Below are 5,781 nucleotides of genomic sequence, written 5' to 3' on the forward strand. Positions count from 1 at the left end.
CACTTCAGTTAGACCCTAACTGAGGTCATCCATATCTTCTGCCATCCTCTTCTTGTTCATAATCATTTCTTTCCACCTCCGGTCGTTTTTTGACCTCTGCCAAAAACAGTTGATATTTTCTTCTATCATTCCAACTTCTTTCTCTTCTCTTTGCTCCCATCTCTACCTTGCCATTATTACATGTTTCACAAGCCTCTAAAGAAAAGAATAGTCACTGTTATTTTAATGACAGGGGGGTAACTCTCCATCATGTACAGTATATCCTTGGAAAGCCACTCCATTGTTTGTGATGAAAAGGGATGTTGAGAAATGTTTTATTTACCTAGATGCTTGCACCAATGCTTGATATGTTTTAAATGTGCTTCCAAAAGCTAAATAAGAGGCACTGAGAGACAACTTAAGTAACTAAAGGACAGTGGACCATTGCAATATGAATACATCAACATTTTGGGCTCTGTGACATTTTCATGAAGAAACATAATAATAATAATGGTCAGAAGTTAATACATAGATACGTGAATGAACAAACATATAAACATACATTATGTAAAATGTATTACTACATTTGGATGGTTGAAGATTACCTACTTAAGTCACATCTTGTGTCTTGTACAATGATATGCGGATATAAAAGCTCATGCATTTGTGTATGCTAACGTATGGGGAATGTAACTTGTGGACAGCTTTCAGTGTTATCATTTTATGACGCAACAACTACCCTTACCCTTGATATTCCCTTCTAGTCTGAGCTGAGCTTAGCCGCTTGAGCCATTGTGGAGAAACACTTTTGGGTTAGAGAATAATGAGTGATATTTTTGACACGCCTTTTTGGATTAAATATTTATTTTCTTTCTTGTCTGCCTGGTGTTCCACCCAGCAGTGCCTTGTTGCACTCCTATTGGATGGCGGGGAACTCAGATTAGGACATTACTGCTGCAGCCCTTGAGAAAGACACACTTTATGGAATTACTGACTTGTGAAAGGTTTCGAATGGCACAGCCCAAGATGAACATATGGACCAGTGTACAGTAGGACTTAGAAATGCTACTGCTCTGTGTGGACTATTGGACTGGGGAAGGTGAGGGAAGGTGGTTCAGTCCTGGATGGAATTTGCTAACTGCAAGGTTTAGGTCGGAGAACAGCACAATTGGCGTGCATGACTGCCTCAAGCACACACAGGAAGAATGTCCTTGCTTTCAACCCGCCTGTTCCCCCTCCAGCCTGTCTGTGGATAAGTGAACTTCCTCCTGTTGAACGAGCGGAGCACATTATCCATAAAGGAGACTGGTGCCTCAGTAGTCAGTGTCATCTCTTAACACTGGTTCTGAGTCAGCCCTGGACCAAAGCACAGACACAGGGATATCATTTTCCAGATTGCCATTCCTAATTACTGTACCAACCTGGATACATAAATCATCCAAATTAGGTATTTGAAGCCAATCAGAAATATGATGAATATGATTTGCTCAATGATTCAAAATGAATGTTAGCATACAGTATTAACAGTAGTGCTTTTCTGCTATAGCCAATCATGGAGAGCCTTTTTCAACACACTGAAGTATACTCAGTTTGTACCCCTCTGCGACAATGGGCTTTTTAGAGACACTTTGTGCATTCAACCTGGGCTGTTAATTTGGGGAAGTGCACAAGAACTCACCATTTGCATTCAAGGAGGACATTCTGTAAAAATGCTCTTTATACAGTGTATTATTAACTTTGAAGTCAGTGTTATAATTTGGTACGTTTGGTTTCTAATATATTTACTGCATGGTTTCTCAAGAATGTCCAGGTTTATGTATCTAGAGTAATGATGGATATATTACATTTTGTTTCAAATGTGAGTGTGTAAGCACTCTCCCACTTTGCCACATGTGGAAATGTTTCTATTGGTACCACCTAAAGGGTATTTATGAGTGATGAGAATTTACAGGACAGTGTATTTTGAAAGGCATGGTCTGAAGAAGAGGATACGATTGGGGCATGCATGGGATTTGATACTGTAGGTTACCCTTACATTTTCTCAATTTGACCTGTTATTAATGGAGGTAGTAAGAGGACCATTAACTATGGTAGGTAGTGGGTTTTGGATTGGAGAATTCTACAGATGTTTTTGAAGATTGGGGTGGGCATCTTAAGCAGTTTATAAAAAAGCTTTCCTAGTCATTTTATTTATTAGGCTACGGAATAATACGAATGTCTTCCTGTACTTTTGTTTTGGTTTGCTGCTATTATTGATGTTTGCTTGGGACAGAGTTTTCTCTCCTTGTGCCAGTCTTCCATGTCACCTCGTTTTTTGTACAGATGACGCAAAACAGTAAATTGAGGAAGGCCAACTTTGTAACATTTTTGTCTGTCACATAACAAAATGAATCTATAAATGTTTATATCTGATATTTGGTGATTAAATGATGTTGATATTTTTCACTTCAGCTCTGTGTAGTTTGTGCTACTTTTTGCTGAGATCATTTATTTTATTGTATCAGCCTTTGATAACTGTTTGAGTATTTGATAGTCTGTATTGACCTTGTTACAGTATACTACTACTACTACTACTACTACTGCCATTTATTTGTCTTTTGGATGACATTATCCAACTATACTGTGCCATCACCAAGACCAACATGGATTACTGTAACTATTACATTTGATTAATACAAGGTTTATCTATTAATCATGTTGCACAAAAAGTCAAACCTATTTTCAAATACATTTTAGTTTAAATCTATTCCTTTATTTTTTTCCCCATTAAACTAAGATTAATTTTAATCTTGTTGCTCCATTATTTTAAACACAAATTTAAACTTTGATTAAGGAGTCATTCTAAACTGCCACTTGGGGTGGCAGTATATATATATATATATATATATATATATATATATATATATATACAGTATGTGGTGGAGAGAGCAATATATAAAGATAAGGCATTGGCAACAATAAACAGGGTATCCGCGGTGTCTTGAAAAGTATTAAAAGTTGATAAATCAATTTTGGGAAAATCAAGACCCTTGACTGCCAGCCATGTTCAGAGCGGAGAGACTGAGACACTGCCAGACTTTTGGGGCATTTTCGCTGAACTTTGAAGACCCACCAAATATTGACTTTTCGGACTACATAAACATTGAACCAAAACTTTAGACTCTCTTCTTTCATCAGAAAAAGAAAGTTTGTTTCTAGCCTCTTTGAGTGTTTAGAAATCGGCCGTAGAACATAGGGTGGTTTCAGCAAAAACACCTGATTTTGACCAATAAACAGAGAAAACGAGCTTTTTCTGCAGAACTTTTTTCTTCTTTTTTTTCTGCACTTTTTCTGTATCATCCGACTCTGAACTGTTTGAAGAGTCGCGCGATGGCCGCGATGCTCCGCAATGCTCCGCGCCGCGTTTGGCACATACCCTGATCCGTTTCGCCATTACTACAACCCACAGCAAGCCACTTCCTTCTCCAGGCTTTTATCGAACTACTGCCCCCATCTGGGACCGAAATACATTACACCCAAGTCTGAAATTCACTCGCTAGGTGTAGAACATGTCAATAACGCGATCCCCGCGAAAAAAGAAAAAAAAAATCTATAAGACGCCAATTGGCGTCTTTGGCAGTCAACGTTACTATTCTATAAGACGCCAATTGGCGTAATGAGTATTAAAAGGTCTTATCACGATTTTATGAGGTCTTGAATTTTGTAGGTATTTTTCTGAATTAGACTCAGTCCAAAGAGTTTGAGTCCTAAAAACTTTTAGTAAAAGTGAGTTCGTGAATTTATTAGTTTTATTAAAAAACAAAGATGAACCGGAAATCCTGTTGTATGATAGTGGTCTAGTCCAGTGTTTTTCAACCACTGTGCCGTGAGAGATCATCAGATGTGCCGTGGGAAATTATCAAATTCCACTTACCGTATTGACCCGAATATAAGACGGGGTTTTTTCCCCGGAAAAGTTGCATCGTCTTATATTCGCGCCCTAGACTTTTACACGTCAATATTAATTCACAACAATTGGCGCCAAAAGACTGTTCCCCACGCGAGCCACCGTGTTTCTCCCTCTCACACACACCCCAGTGACGGTGCCTGGAGAGATGGAGACACACTCACACACACACCCGCGGAGAGACACCGCAGAGACACACTCGGACCAGCTCGAAAAAAGTGGCTCAAGTGGTTGGTCAAGTTAACATTGATTGATTGATTGAAAACTTTATTAGAAGATTTGCAGAAGTAGGTACATGAAAGTACATATTACATACAAGGTCAACTAAAAGGATAAAAACCCAAGAAAGCCACTGGCTTATTTCAATTGGGGTCCTTGATAGGTATTTCAGAGGTGGAGTTACGATGCCAATTTTAAGACCATGGTGGTCAATGAAGCAGAGGCATCAAACAACTGTCGAGGAGCCAAGAAATATGATATTACAGAGTAGGCGAGTCAATATATGGTTTAACCCCAAATTGATACAAAAGGTTTTTCAATGGATTCTGGTAGTATTGGGTGTGCTAAATAACATACTAAAAGTCGACCAAAATCGACCCCTCCGAAAGCCGTCATTTCCCAGATGGCGCCGGGGCGATTAAAATGGCTATATCTCAAATTAAGAAAATGGTGCAAAGGATTTCTCAACTGATTCTGGTACCTCTGGGCATGCTCACTAACATACTAAAAATCTAGGAAAATACCCCTTCCAGAAAGGCTTCATTTTCAAGATGGCGTCCAAAATTGTGGCCGGCCAAGCTTAAAATGGCTATATATATGTCAATAGAAAATTTATATAAATGATTTTGTCATTTGATTCTGGTACCCCAAGTACCCCTAGACATACTTAGGAACATACACCTTCCGAAGAGGCTTAATTTTCAAAATGGTGTCCAAAATGACGACTGGGAGCTTAGAATGCCTGTATCTCAAATGGGAAAAAAATTCTAAAGGATTTATAAACTGATTCTGGCACCTCTATACATTAATAACGAGCAAAATATCTAGCTAAATATATCTGCTAGGAATGCATCATTTGCATCATCAAAATGGCTGCCTGTAGCTTATTTTGGCTCAAATTAAAATTGGTTATTATATTCAACCTAGAAAGCTGGCTTTGGTGTTGAACACAAAATAAATGACCCACTTATTGTGGTCTTTAGGCCTACTCATCATCATCTTCAGGATCCTCTGGGAGAAACTTGTTATGTGGATTGTCACATTCATGAAGTTGACATGGTCCACAGACAGTAGTACAAGGTAGTCCATATTTTCTGCATGAGTGTCTTGCAGGCAGTGGTACAGTTACAATGAATGACCTTCAAGAGACTGTCTGGAGCAGCATTCATTGTTGACATGAGTGGGACAAATCTATTGTCCAGCCCCAGTCTAGAGCATCTATACCATCATCTGTTCCCATCCAGACCATGACCTGGTAGTATGCTCTACGACAGTGGAATTTGGTAGCAGATTCAGTTGGTGGTAGACGTTCAGGCGTTACCGTTGTCCGTCTGTACCGTCTGTGCACTTTCCACCAAAAAAGACAGCCATTGCTTGGCACCCAAGGTCATCGATCACATCTGTTGTCTGGTTTGGTACAGTGAATGCATTGGCACAAGCCTGAAGGACAGGATCCCCTTTTACAAGTTTTTGGAATGCTGTCTTTTTGCCAACTCCGAAGATCCGGGAAGTTGTGTCACAGCCAGTCACAGCATGGATGAACAGCAACTGAGAACACACATCCTGTCCGAGTACTTCTTTCAAATGGTTTATGGCGTACACTTTAAAACTGCCATCAGCTTTCGACTTGTCTGATC

This window comes from Nansenia antarctica (genome assembly GCF_963989245.1).
Source record: "Nansenia antarctica genome assembly, chromosome: 18".
In the NCBI taxonomy this organism is placed as follows: domain Eukaryota; kingdom Metazoa; phylum Chordata; class Actinopteri; order Argentiniformes; family Microstomatidae; genus Nansenia; species Nansenia antarctica.